The 15128-nt window shown below is 42.3% G+C and overlaps 1 protein-coding gene across 2 annotated transcripts in view; it reads right to left on the minus strand.

Moving 5' to 3' along the window:
- The window catches only part of NBAS (NBAS subunit of NRZ tethering complex), a 195314-nt gene that overhangs the window by 121302 nt on the left and 58884 nt on the right, over positions 1–15128 (minus strand). The gene's annotated exons all lie outside the window — the stretch shown is intronic.

Raw genomic sequence — 15128 nt, forward strand, 5'->3', positions numbered from 1 at the left:
AGCAAAAATATCAATGGTGTGTTGAAAACCAGTCTACTAATTAAATGCACAGTAACAGGTATTGGGGGTGGGAATAAATACTGTGAAAGGCAGAAACAGCACTTTATGCTACATTAATACTAACCAATGTGTCCTTTTATTTAAAATGCATCTCTGGGTTATTTGTGGGGCATAGGAATTCGTTCATCCCAGACTATATACAAAATATATAGTCTGGCCCCCCACAAGGTCTGAGGGACAGTGAACCAGCCCCCTGCTGAAAAAGTTTGCTGACCCCTGCTGTAAACTGTTGTTATTGTTATCATCTTTATCGTTATTATTATCATTGTTATCATTATTGTTGTTGTTGTTGTTATCCTATTGTATAGGAAGTTCTTTTTTTAAATGTTTGATGCTTCGTTGTGTTTTTAAATATCCTGTAAGCTGTCCAGAGTGGCTGGGGAAACCCAGCCAGATTGGCGGGATATAAATATTATTATTAGCATTAAAATACAGCACACACAAAGATGGCACTGTATATGGTTTTCTCAGCTTGAAGCTCAAGCACAGGCAATTTACACCACCAAACCCATCTTTAAAATGGCCAGCAGGGGCACTAAGAAATAGTTCCAACTGAATGAATAGAAAGACGGCAGGTTTGTGAGGACGCAGAGACCGCTGTCAGTTGCCCGTCCTTGTTCTTTGCCACAAGTGAACGGCAAATTGCATGGCTGTACCAGAGCTATTTTGACATGTGTTGCATCACATGTTTCTTACATGTATACAACCTCTTCATTAGAAATAGATGGCTTTCTCTTGCTTCCACAGCAGGGTCTCAACCTCACTACTGCAAATCTTTTAAATTAATAGCGAGAGAGAAAATGACATCTGTGGATTCTTTGAAGTAATAGGATTTTGTACCAACTTCTGAGCAAATTATTCTCCTGAGCCAAGATATCCCTGCTGTATTGATTTTCTCAATTAAGTCAGATGTGGCTCTCTTGCTATAGGCATCTAGGGTGAAATATTTCCTGTGGTAATAAAAAACATCTACAAACAGAATGGGTGCTTGCCAACAAAGATAAAGATTAACAACAAAAAGAGTTATTACCAGACCGATCCGTTATGGTTTTAAAAGCATCATTGCCGTGGCATTTCCAGGACTCTCAAAAAGCCATAAAAACAACTTGTTAAGAGACAAAACGTAATGAAAAAGACAAAACGTAATGAAAGGGAAACAGAAAACAAAGCTCCACCATTTTAGCAAGTCTTCGTTTGAGCAATGGCCATTCTGTTTCTCATTAGCCCAACCATTCTGCTATACTATTGATTCTGCCACATATTCCAGAAAGAAAAAATTGTGCCACACGGAAGCCATGATATATCCTACAACTTAAGCAGAGCTTGTCAGACATCAGGGAGGCGTGCAGAAGGATTTAACCCGTTACTCCCCTTATTGCAGTCCTGATTTTCTCTGGTTTGGAAGGAAATCCTCCATTGGAAATTCCCCCACCCACTTTGCTCTCCTGCCATCAATTGCCACCACAATCCAGCTAATGCAATTTGCATTTTAAAAAACAACAACAACTACATGCTAAATACAAAGACACATGTACTTTTGCTCTGACAAGAGGAACTTTTTTAAAATAACTTTTTTCTATTGGATTTACAATATTTTATAAATTTTAACTTTAACCATTTCAAACATTAAAATAAAAGGTTCTATTGAACCTTCAGACCTACTTCCCTCCCTCCATGGGTTGCATATTCAAGATAAAATTTTCTGCATATTTTTCCTTTATCCATCTGTTAAATATCTATAGTTACCATAGTTAATTGACAAGAGGAACTTTCAACTCAGCAAGTGCAGCTTCCAGAGAGATCTGATCATTGCCGCTATCCCAACAGCAGTCCAGAACGCTTGCTCCACATTTTAATCCAACAAATATAACTTGCATTTAAAATGTGTCTCAACTTCCTCTGCAGCACGGCACACAGTTAGCTGCGACTAGACCCATTCAAATCAAAAGGGATCTAAATCTGTTCAGCTTTTTATACCCTTGATTTATACTGTTTATTCTCGGGGCTTTGGAATCCTTCTGTGCTTATTATGCACAAGATGCCTGCAGAGCTGTAGTCTGTTCTCAATTATTTATTGTTGGGCTTTTCAGCCGCTCTTTCGCCAAAGCTGCTACACACTGCTGACGGTACTTGAAAACAGAACAATTAAAAAGAACAGCTATTCTCCCATTTGGAGAAGTCCGAGACAAATCTCTAGGTCGTGTATGATCTAATGATGCCTTGATGAATTTTGGTTGAATGGCACAGCTATTTCAGAGCAGTACATAAACTTCATGTTGCCAACTGAACTCGTTTCTGCAACTGATGAATTCCAACATAAATATGTAATACCGTCCGCCCAGTTAATCCTAGCCATGCAGTCGTAGGAAGAGTTTTAATCCCTTCTGCAAATTTGTTGTTTAGCACTTATTTTTGGACAGCACTGCCTGACTACAAGAGATAGCAGCAGGCAGTACTTTTAATATCAGCCAGCTAAAAGAATAGTGTTAAGTGCTTGTCGAAGACTATTATAGAACTGCTCAAGCTGAACAAATCCACTTTGGCTTTTAGAAATTTAAGTTGGCACATCTTCTTTCACTCTTAATATACAAACAAATGAGCAGACCTAAGGCTGCTTTCTCAGTGTGAACCTTCACAGTAGGCATAAGAGAAATCAATCTAGTCCCAAGCATGTATCATTACAGTTTTAAAATGTCAATGGATACTTGCTGGCAAAGTTCCTTTCTTCTAATATTGTGGGAAGTCTAACAAATCCATGCATGCCGACACAAAGGCGTGCCAATATGCAAGGATGCACGCTGTTTCAATACAGAAAAATCATTAAAGAGAACTCAATATTGTCACCTTGTGGCTGGATGCTGCACCACCCCACCTCCCACTGCGAAAAGGAAAAACAAACAAAAGCAAAATTATTTTTCTCTTGCACATTGCTATCCTAAAAATGAAAGTTGGCTCACTGTAGGAAGAGTCAAGCAAAGCAAACCTACTAGAAACTAGACATGGAGACACGTCACAGCTACCACAGTAGAGATTTCAAAGGGGCATCAATGGGAGACACACTCAAGCATATGGCACTACTGGCTACCATCCACTGTAGGTTAAGATCCACTGCGTTTTAGGAATATGAGCTCTTCTTGATGTCCAATGACTAGATTGTGTTGCTGCTTCAACAGCAACAGTGCCACACAGCAGGCCTTTTGACAGGAAGGCCTTGGTTGCTTCTTAAGTTGAAAATTCAGACTGCTGCTACGTTTTAAGTGTTATTATAACATCACTCTTTAGAATAATTGGTCGGTGCTTTGTTCTTCTCATCGGTTACTGCTTATTTACTGTTTGTTTACTGATGGGGCTCATCAACCTTGGAAGATAGGCCATCTAGGAGAAGGAAAACTCTGGTCCTAAACCTCCACTGCCTTGCAGGACATCTTCGGGAGAAGAAAAAGGTGTAAAGAAGAAGAGAAGAGGAGTTTGGATTTGATATCCCGCTTTATCACTACCCGAAGGAGTCTCAAAGCCGCTAGCATTCTCCTTTCCCTTCCTCCCCCACAACAAACACTCTGTGAGGTGAGTGGGGCTGAGAGACTTCAGAGAAGTGTGACTGGCCCAAGGTCACCCAGCAGCTGCATGTGGAGGAGCGGAGACGCGAACCCGGTTCCCCAGATTACGAGTCTACCACTCTTAACCACTATACCACAATGGCTCTCTAAAGGAGTAAACCCTACACAAATCCAGAGTAGAGTCCCTAAGGCGGTTGGATGGCGCCTTCTGGCAACCCCTGCAGCCAAGCTGGTGCCAAACGAATTGCTCTGCTTTCCTTCGAACCACATCAACGAGGCTGAGAAAGGGGTCTTGTCAACTGGGCAGCCCAGGACCTCCGTACACACTGCCCAGGCTTGCACCCCAGGTGTTCCTAACGCAACAGTTTAACTCACTCCCAGAGGCGCACTCCATTGTCTCTCAAAGCAAAAGGAACTGTATCTTTATGGTTTTGCCATCAAGCCATCTTGAGTGTTTTATGATAGAAGGGGATGAGAGATCAATGACAATGAACAAAGTGGGACGGCCAAATCACAAGTATCGACTTGCATTCTAATTTTCCTTCAACAGTTCATGGAGGGGAAGAGACAAGGGGGGGGGTAGGTTCCCATATCCTTTTCCCCACTGCTGCTCCCTCTGCCCCAGGGGCTGAGGGACCCTTGGTAATGGCAATGGCAATGGCAATGGCAAAGTGTTCCATAGGTCCACATAGGTACTGTAGGCCTGAAGACAGCAGCTGCTCACCAGCAGCCCATATCTTCCGGCCAATGTCAGAAATTCAGATATGTAAGTTAGGTGCCAAGTGGCTCGTTAAACAGGGTTGCTGTCACCAAAACAGAATGCCACATTGCCATTTTGGGGCCAGACAACTCGAAAGTCGTCTCTTTCTTTTTTTATACATTTTTACTGGTGTTTTTTACATATCATTTTCAACAATCATTTAACATAGCTTCTTATCTTATACAGTATTTTAGACTTCTGTCAACAACCTCTGATGATTTTCCGTTCTTTATCACTTATTCTGCATTTCTTAATTTCTCTATTACTCTTAATTATCATTAACGAATAAGTCCCTTCATAGTCTTTCTTGCAATATTTCAAATAGTTCTCCTTACAGAACTCCTTGCAGTCCTACTAGCGTAATCTGTTCATTACAATTGCTTTTCAAACAGTTCATATATTTTTTCCAGTCTTCTAAGAATCTCTGGTCCCACAGGTTTCAAATCCTTCCTGTTAATTTATCTAATTCTGCATAGTCCATTAATTTCATCCACCATTCTTCTTTCAAAAGTCGCCTTTTTCGATACGACTTTTTGGTTCCTGAAATTCATTCTGATTGTGCAGATAAAATATAATGGGTAGAATTCTACAGGATGTGTTGCTGGTGTGTGAAAACAGTCAAAATCCAAGGATCCCCAGGCATACACCTACAGGCGGTGGAAACGTCAGACACTATCCTGGCACCCGGACATCTTCACTTGGTCGCAAGCGGCCAATAGTCAGGAAGAAAATGCACCTGGCGAATTTCGAACGCTGATCTTCCCTAAAGGGGAAAGGATGGGGGAGGGGAGGGGCAAAGCCTTTCAAATTGCCTTGGAAGCCAATGGCTTTAAAAATGTTGCATTTTCCATACAGGAAAGCATGGGAGACAAAGCAGCTGCTGTAACCCAGGAAATCTCACCAAAAGCCCCTGCTGGGTTAGACAGGGTTCCCCTGCTGATGTGGAGCTGGCACTTAAGGTCATAACAAAAGGTTTATTTTTACCAAAAAGAAATAAAAGGACAGAGCAAAACCAAATAAAATTGTTTAATTGATGTAGCCAAAAGAAATAGTTGGCTTGTACGTTTTCCTGAGGTTGCAATGCCTAATTGAAAGTTGAGGAAGTCATTAGCCTTCGCAATTATAATCTCAACCTTCTGAATGTTTCAAGGAAACTAGAAAGTCTAACTCATTTCTGAGCCCACTTGAACAATGTACATTATCCCTTTTAAGTTCCTAGCTAGTTGCCCTTTCTGTGGTCTTTAGAATGAAGCTGTTAAAGAGTTAGCTTATCTTTTAATGAAGGCAAGGAACCACCAAGCCAAACTGCACCCATAACGTAACAGCATATCACATTTATAAGCCATCGAAGGCCTGGCTCCTGTCTCAACACCAGTAACCCAAGTTCTTTAAAAATGAGCCATTTATAACATTTCTCCTTGTAAATAGATTATTTTATCGTCTGTCCTTGAGGGGTTTGAAGCTTCAAATCACCAAGGATTCATATCAGTGCTCTGCTAGAAAAAAGAAAATTATGCTGCCTAAAATTAAGCACAATATTCCAAAGTGCCAGCTAGGGAGCATATCAAAGTGTAGATTAAATGCACCTCAGGCACTTGAAAGCCAGAAAAAGTCTGTCAAACAGCAAAACATCCTTCATCATGACTATTTATTTATTGTTTCCATTAGGTGCTTTGCAAGTCAAAGAAAAATGGCACTGCTGCGCTACTAAACTCGCAGGCATTGGGTATCAAATGTTTATAAAGCTGGCTCCCAGGAACTGAAAATATTTTCACCCTAGTGTGCAGACTTCCAAGATGAAATGGTAGCACTGGGGTATGTGCAATGATTTTTGAGCCCTGAACACACCAGACAAAGCAGTTCTACTATGATTATCAGTTTATACAGAGATCTTTCTTTTTTAAAAACAAAACAAAACCAGGCACCACAATTTTCAAATTCGGTGTTCTGTACCTATGCATGAAATGACATGCACACACGTTTTCCATACACCTCGTCACAGATATGGAATGGACAATTCCTTCCACACACATTTTTTCCTTTGTGTAACCTGGCAAGTGGCTTTGTAAACTACCCAGTTGGAAATCAAAGAAACCCACCTCCAACAGATCTGTTCTTATTCCAACAGCAAATCAAAATGCACCCTGCCTCTCTGCGGATATTTTAGTAAACAAACAAATAATTTAAATAAGTAAATTACTGAGGATGGTAGCTTATGGCTCACAATTTTAATTCAAAACAACAATATCTTGCAGAGGTAATGGCTTGGATCCAAACAACCTTGAGCGTTCGGAGAAAAACATGCCAATTCACTTTAGGTTGTGTCAAAAAGACAAAATGCTTCCACCTCTGTGTGTGACACGAAGATAACAGCAATTGTCCACATACATAAAAGAGGTTTTCCAATATTAGTACACAAGTCGAGCTGCATATTTTGAAAAGCCGGGGTGGGGGTGGGGACACCCTGAAACGCTCACGACAAAGTTCCCCTTCTCCCTACGTTTGATCTTTGCATTGCAGTACTGATATGAAAATTAAATTATGGTGCTCTGCAAAATAAATGCCGGGGTAAACTGAACCGTCATGGCCGAGCATACCCATTTTTCTCTCTACAGCAGGCATGGCCAAACTTGGTCCTCTAGCTGTTTTGGGACTACAATTCCCATCATCCCTGACCACTGGTCCTGTTAGCTAGGGGTGATGGGAGTTGTAGTCCCCAAACAGCTGGAGGGCCATGTTTGGCCATGCCTGCTCTACAGGCACCCCACCACAAACACTTATGTGCATCCCACTTGCATGTGACGTGGGTCAGCATGAAATACATAAATAAATAGATTGGCCATCCCTCGCATGGGGTTGCTGCCCGAGCAAGGAAAGGTGGCCTTCAATCGACCAGCGGCATGGAGGGCACCTTCTCCCTGCCTCCACAACTCTGCCGTGTGATCACAACCCCATTCTGGCACTAGTTCTGCTGGATGCCCTTCTCAGTCCTCACCCTCCGAGGCCAGTTTCTGCACATACTTCTTCCCAAATTCCACATAGACAGATGTTTCAAGATCCTATATCATTTCTATGATATGCTGCAGTAACTGAGTCAACTTGTTTGCTATGGAACCCTGAACATTATGGTTCTATGGAGAAGGAGACTGGGGATTTCTATTAGAGAATTCCTGGCCTTCCCACCAAACGAATTCCCGGCTCTGATAGAAGCCATGGCCTCCCAACAATGACCTGGTTTGCACATATATGGTAAGGTAAAGGGACCCCTGACCATTAGTTCCAGTTGTGGCTGACTCTGGGGTTGCGGCGCTCATCTCGCTTTATTGGCCGAGGGAGCCGGCATACAGCTTCCGGGTCATGTGGCCAGCATGACTAAGCCGCTTCTGGCGAACCAGAGCAGTGCACGGAAACGCCGTTTACCTTACCGCTGGAGTGGTACCTATTTATCTACTTGAACTTTGACGTGCTTTCGAACTGCTAGGTTGGCAGGAGCAGGGACCGAGCAATGGGAGCTCACCCTGTCGCGGGGATTCGAACCATAGCGTCTCTGATCAGGCTAGGGGCTGGGACATTGGTAGAGCTTCTGTTGTGCATGTCCAATGTCCTAGGTTCAATCCCAGGAGTCTTTAGGCAGAGCTGGGAAGAATTCCCTGCCTGAAATCCCAGACAGCTGCTTCCAGTCAGTGTAAATAACACTGACTTAGATCAGGCTTCCTCAAACTCAGCCATCCAGATGTTTTGAGACTACAGTTCCCATCATCCCTGACCACTGGTCCTGCTAGCTAGGGATCATGGGAATTGTAGGCCAAAAACATCTGGAGGGCCGAGGCTGAGGAAGCCTGACTTAGATAGACCAATGGTATAAGGTAGATTCCTGTGATAAGCATCCCAAATCTGCCCAGTGATGAAGCTATGGGTTGCTCCTTGCTGTTGACTAAAGAGCCTTGGTTTGTTTTAACTATGGCTTCATATTACATGGAAAGCCAAACCTTTCTTTAAGTACTGCTTCGTTGGCCAGTCCACCCCAGATATCCTAATGCAGGTATCCCCAACCTTTTGCCCTCCAGATGTTTTGGCCTACAACTCCCATGATCCCTAGCTAACAGGACCCAGCGGTCAGGGATGATGGGAATTGTAGTCCAAAACACCTGGAGAGCAAAAGGTTGGGGATGCCTGTCCAAAAGCATGAAACAAGAGCTGGAAAACAAACCCAGCTTTGGAGAGACAAGCCATGGTTTGTTTCATCACCTGTGGAATGTGCATAAGCCTGTTAAAGAAACCATGGCTTACCCCACCCCTGAACTAAACAGAGCCATGTCCAATGTTGTCAGTACTGTTGGAATCCCATGGTAGCGCAGGAGTTTCTAATATTAAGTAACCCTTCTGACAAAACCACAGCAGTTTGTCTCGGTTAACAGGAAGCTCAGCGTATTCCTACCCACCCGTGACACAAATCAATAGCAAACTGGGGCGGTTGTGGGGGGAGGACAAGCCACAATCAATTGAACAGGATAGGATTCTAGCCACAAAGCTTTAGAATTTCTGTTTACTTGGACAAATATGTAAAACTAAGCAGAAAAATTCTCTGTTTGTGGTTAATTTCCAGCAAGCCCATTTCAAATTGTGGTTTCTGAAGCTGGCTTGCTAGATATAGCGTTAACCACAGTTCCTAGATCTGGATGAGATGGTTAACAAAAAGAAAGAAGTCCAAACTCTCCCCAGCCACACAGGAGGAAGAGTGTGAGCCTAAAGCTTGCTGCAGGGCGTCCACATGATGCTAAAAGCATGCTAAACAATGGTTTACTGTGGCATGCAAATTCAGCACCTATCTTCCAAAACACCTAGGTCATTTTCAAGAGAAATATCAGGTGTGTGCAAGTACCTGGGCCATTCCGTAACATTTGTTTTCAGGCTTTTTTCCAGCCTGCTCTAGGGTTAATGCATTATTTAACTCAACTGAAAATAAAAATTACATATTTCCTTTCATTTTTTTTAGAAAAAGCAAAGACTTGCAGCTGTCAACTTTGGCAGCTGCTTTCCAAAAAGCCCCGCTATGCAAAACTTTCAAGGCAGGCCCTTTCCGCTTTCAGGGAAAGATATATACAAAAGCAAATATACAGCCAAATGTGGCATTTAAGAAGAAAGGCATCTTTTAATTATAGGGCTGAAGAACTGAACACTTAGAACACCGACGGAGTGGGGGAGTAACAAACACACTCAGCTGAACAGAATGGGATTCTGATCACAGGATTTAGAATTTCATTTCATTTGCTCTAACTGGACTTAACAGAACCAAGTCACTGTAAAGATAAAGAGATATGAAAATGTGAAAGAGTGGCTTGCGACATTCATCTCCAGTGGGTTTCATGCAGATTTAACAAAGCAAACACTATTAGGACTGAGATGAAGGCAGTGGAGGCTGGTCTATTTGGCGAACTGGGACAATGCCCCACCAAGGTGCTTTGATTCCCCCAACCCCAGCTGCCCTACTTACAACCTTGGCATGGCCTTGGCTATCCCTTGTAGAACCCAGCAGGAGGAGGGTGGGGACAATTCCAGAATTAGTTAGCCCCGCCTGTCATCTGTTCGATATCCTGCATTCCACCCAATGGGCACCAGCCACCATTGGACAAAACATGAAATGGTTCAGCCTAAGAGGAAAATCTGATAAAGTTTCACTGAAGACAAAGGACCACGTGCATGGATTTCTGCTTTAAAGTAGCGTTCCTTCCTTTTTTTTTCTTTTTTTACTGCAGCCATAATATGCTCTTCAGCAAAGTTACAGCTGTTAAGGGAGTCGTTTATTTGAATTTCCTGACTTTGGTGATACTAATATGTTGACTATAGCACAGCAATATTGTAGTCTAATGCATTACAAACAAAAACAGGAAATTGCAAGGCTTTGGCTATGTGCATTTATAATGCTGGGGAAGGCCATTATTTTCCAGACGGATTACCTCTTAAATTCAAATGGCAATGATTCTCACAATAAACCAAGACTTCCAACTGTCTAATTTTAAAGGAAAATTGGAAAAAAGAATGTCTCTCCTGTCTATGCAGCTAAACATACACCAATTTTGCCAGCAGATAGATAGACAGACAGACAGACAGACAGACAGACAGACAGACTATCATCTAACAAAACAAATTTAAATCCTCATAGCAAAATGTTTCAACTTCTGCCTTCATTAATTGTTCTGATAAAAATGAAGCCGTTTCCGTGGTGACAGGTACAGAGCTTTGAGGATAGAGAGTTTGGATTTGATATCCCGCCTTTCACTCCCTTTAAGGAGTCTCAAAGCGGCTAACATTCTCCTTTCCCTTCCTCCTTTCCCTTCCTCCCCCACAACAAACACTCTGTGAGGTGAGTGGGGCTGAGAGACTTCAGAGAAGTGTGACTGGCCCAAGGTCACCCAGCAGCTGCATGTGGAGGAGCGGAGACGCGAACCCGGTTCCCCAGATTATGAGACTACCGCTCTTAACCACTACACCACACTGGCTCTCAAAGTTCTATATCTACCACCTCCGAAACAGCACCATTTTTATCATAGCAACTGAAGGCGGAAGCCGAATCATTTTGCTATAATAATTTAAAATTTCTGTTTTGTTAGTCATGGTAATAAATTTATGCTTTCAGTGATCAGCTGCATCCCACCAAGATTGAAAACAAACTTGTCTGAAGTTGATGCTTTCATTATTCTGTCTCCTCGGGTCTGTGTGCATTTAGAGGAGGGAAGGGAGAAGGGAGAAGAGGGAGGGGGGATAAAGAGTTTTAGGGGGAAGGAAGAAATATTGCCATATAGCTAGATAACAAATTCTGCCTTCTGGCAATGCCAAATAGCTCACAAATATGACTATTATCAGGATGAAAGTGAAGAGGGAGAGAAGGTGACAACAGTCTGACAGCCAAGAATATAGCTGGACGAGATGTTGCTGGAAATATAGGCTGACCCTGAACTCACATTAAGAGGAAAATACATTTTCAAAATGTTAGTGCTTCATCCACTGTCGGCCCTTTTTTCCTGTCCTCCCACTCTCACCTTTGTGATTCCGCCGTGCTGCTCTGTATTATCAGGAAGAAACTTGTCCTCTGTCAAACCTCCTCGTAAAACACATTCTTTAAAGGTACTTTTGCCAAACTGGTGAAAACCTCCAGAAATTTTGGGCTACAACTCCCATCAGGCCCAGCCAGCAGTGGTTGGAGGTGATGAGTAGGGCTTGCTAACCTTTTTTGAACCAGTGGACACATTTCAAACTTTGCTGGGGCCACCAGTCACAAAATCGTTGGATACTTTCTCTCTCTGTATGAGAATCATTTGTTCCAGAAACAAGGAAGAAGTTTCAGGAAGCAGTAGAAGGCTTAGATTGTGTTGTCTATGCAAGGACGTTTTCTGTGGGAAGTGGTTTTTGGACATGCACAGTGTGACAGGAAGTACCAATAACAGTTCTGTGAAACTCGTTGTAACTTGTGAGTCTCTTGCTTGTGCCTTGCTTTTAGAGAAGCAGAGAGAGAGACTTGGACTCTTGTTGGACTCTAAGCATACCTTGACCATGGCAGCAGTGAATGTCTGTATATATTCGCTACCAATTTGCTTTTATGCCTGTCAAGTAAACTTCTACACTTGACTGAATCTTTATGGTGTCCATGAGTGTCTGTTGCCTACTGTGTGTACCTTCAACCCCGAAGACGCTTCCAAAGAAGGAGCTGTGTTGAGATGTAACTCTGCTGAGTATGGATCGTGCACACATGATCAGCAAAAGTGATGCCGGACCCAATCCTTCTAAATCATCCATCAGAGGTCGATGGATTGATCCAACAAAAATGGCTGCAATGGTGCCTGCCATAATACAAAATGGCTGGCATGGAAAGCGCAGCCTAACATATAATCAGAGAGACAACCACCCCTAACAGCTTTATGCTTACCATAGGAAGCCAGCAATGTTCAGCTGGTCCTGACTGCAAAGGTAACACAATATTGATTACACATACATGCTGATGCTGTCTAATAACAACAGTACCAGGAAAAATATACAAGTTGGCCACATCAAACTCGCTCTCATTGTTTAGAAGGTACCTGCACACTTTACTCCATGACTTACTTTCTAGAAGGGCTGGAGTAGGGTGATATATCACCGAAAGTCCATATCATGATATTGGTTTCAAAGTTTTTGAGCTGGCAATATATCGCGTATCATGATGTGTGTGTGCGCTATGCAAAAATCACCATTGTAGGGAAAAATGTGAAGCCAGCCAATGCCTCTACATATCTCCATCCTTATTTCAGACATTGTGATATCGCAGTATACTGTGATGTTTAGCTAGTGATATATCACAATGTTGAAACCCAGATATCGCCCAGCATTAGGCTGGAGACTGACTTTTCGTTTGGTTTTATTCAATGATTTGCAAGCAAAAGGCAGCTTTAAAACCATCTCAAAGGAATGCCACACAGGTGTGGCTGAAATGAGGAATTGTCTAAATTCAAATGGAGGGTTTTTGTGCTGCAATGTCCGCAAATTCTCCTCTCCCACTACAACCCCATAAGAGTTCCGTAGGTCGCCCCGATCCTCCAGAGAGATTTTTAGGGTGAAATGCAAAAACTGCGGGTGTTGGGGGGAAGGAAGTGGAAACATGCAGCTGAGCAAGTTGCCTTCTGCTTGGCAATATTGAATATATAGCAGGAGCACTTCACCACCACAGATCAAAGTTTGGGGGTGGCGTCATTAAAAGAAAATGCAGTAAAAGAGAGAACAAAACTGCCACCGAAGTACAAAGCCAAGTGTGTTTTATCTCTGGTGCTACTTTGAAAGCTTCTGAGGAGCAAACCACACATTCGTGAGTTAGATTTTGATTAGGTTGTCTAATCGGCTTTTCACTTTTATAGGGAAAAAAGGAAATCACATTATGCGTTTCGCAAGAGTGACAAAGCCGGATGTAGCGCTGTAATCTTATTTCTCTATCCACTATGCAGCACCCCAGTGCTCTCACATGTGACAATCCTGTCTGCGAGATCTAAAAATACGCTGTTAAAAAGTCCCATAAACTTACTTTAAAAGACTCCAACACAATAGAAGGAAGAAGCTATCATGGCCTGAATTAGGTAATATAAAATCTAATAAAAATCCTATAATTTAGACTAGCAAATGCCATTTTCCCCAGAAGGTTAATAATCCTTTAAAGTGTGTTACCTTTTAAAGACTTCACATTCTTTTGAGGAACTGAGCAAGGAAGTGAGTAGGGGAATAAAGGTTTGGAAGTCAGGGTTTTATTTTGAGCTATCAAATGCAATAGAATTATAACACATTCTATCTACACCAGATATATCATTATGAGTGCATTCTTCTGGTTTAAGAAAGACAGACTGCTTAAGACAGCGTCTAAACTTAGAGCGAATCTAAAAAATCATTTTTGTCTTTTTCATTCAATCTGAGTTTTGCTCTCAGTTACGAAAATGTGAACTGTTGTTTTCAAGGAACTTCCCGAACTAGTTTGTTAAGGCCTATTTAGAGACTCTATGGCCCCAAACAAAAAATTATCAAAATTTTCAAGGGAGCAAGGGGAGGAAACCAGTGGGATTTCATAAAATAAAATAAAAAGAGGGGACAAATACATAGCAAAGAACACAGATTAAGCTGTGAAAGCAGTTTTGGCTCAGCTCCATTGTGAACAGTAGGGATGGTTGGGTTTGTGCCAATTCTGGATGTGTTCATTCATAAGTCCACATGGGGTGAACTAGGTCCATTCAACATTAAAATGAAGAAGAAATGAAGTCTTCCTCCATCCTTGCTCCCAGGTACTCTCACCTAGAGCTGTGCTCATTACCTTATTTTAACGTTACAAGATAGCCAAGAATTTCTCCCTTCTTTTTTTTTTTTTGCTTGAGGAAGAAGCAGCAGCTGTAGGCCATTCAAAGCAGTGGATGACTCTCTTCTCCAACCTATCCTCTTTCACTCCTGACCAATAGGATCTCATTGCCATTAAGCCCTGAACTGAAACCGCCTTGAGACCTCCGGGTATAGGGAGGTATAAAAACACAATTAAAAAAAAACAACTGGGATGGGATGGGACGGTGAGGTCCCCCTATTCCAAACACCAATCATATCTCTGCCAAGAACAACTCGTATCACACCATGTACCTCCTTGCCCCATGGGAAAACTTAAGAATACTCACTTTCCCAAATGCTTATAGGGTTTGCTCAACTCAAGATTCTTGCCCTCTGTTACAGCAAGTAGAGTAGGGTGGCATTCCCATCTTGGCTTAGCTGACCTCTTATTTATACTGCTGGTAGGTTCTGCAAAACCACTAAACAGTAATGCTTTTATGGGGGGGAGCAGTGTCCAAAAAGTACACAAATCAAGATAACTGAGCAGTTATCACCATTCTCAAGAGGTTCCCAAACCCATAAAAAGTTCCTTGGCTCCTTTTGGAGGAAGGATGGGACAAAATACACAGATGCCTCTTTCTCAGTGAGAAGAGTACATTTATTTTTCATACAAAAGGTCTTGGGTTCCAGGTAGGGTCAGGAAAATGTCCTGTCTGAGAACCTTAAATCCCACCTCCAATCAATGTAGACTAAGAATGGAGAACCTGTGGTCTTCTAGATGTTGATGACCTCCAGCCAACATGGCCCATGATCAGAGATTATGGGAGTTGTAGTACAACAACATTTGGGAGGCCACAGTTTATGTATCCACAATATTGCAAATACTAAGCTAGGTGGACTAAGGCATGGGTAGGCAAACTAAGGCC

This window comes from Podarcis filfolensis (genome assembly GCF_964270895.1).
Source record: "Podarcis filfolensis genome assembly, chromosome: 3".
NCBI classification, from domain to species: domain Eukaryota; kingdom Metazoa; phylum Chordata; class Lepidosauria; order Squamata; family Lacertidae; genus Podarcis; species Podarcis filfolensis.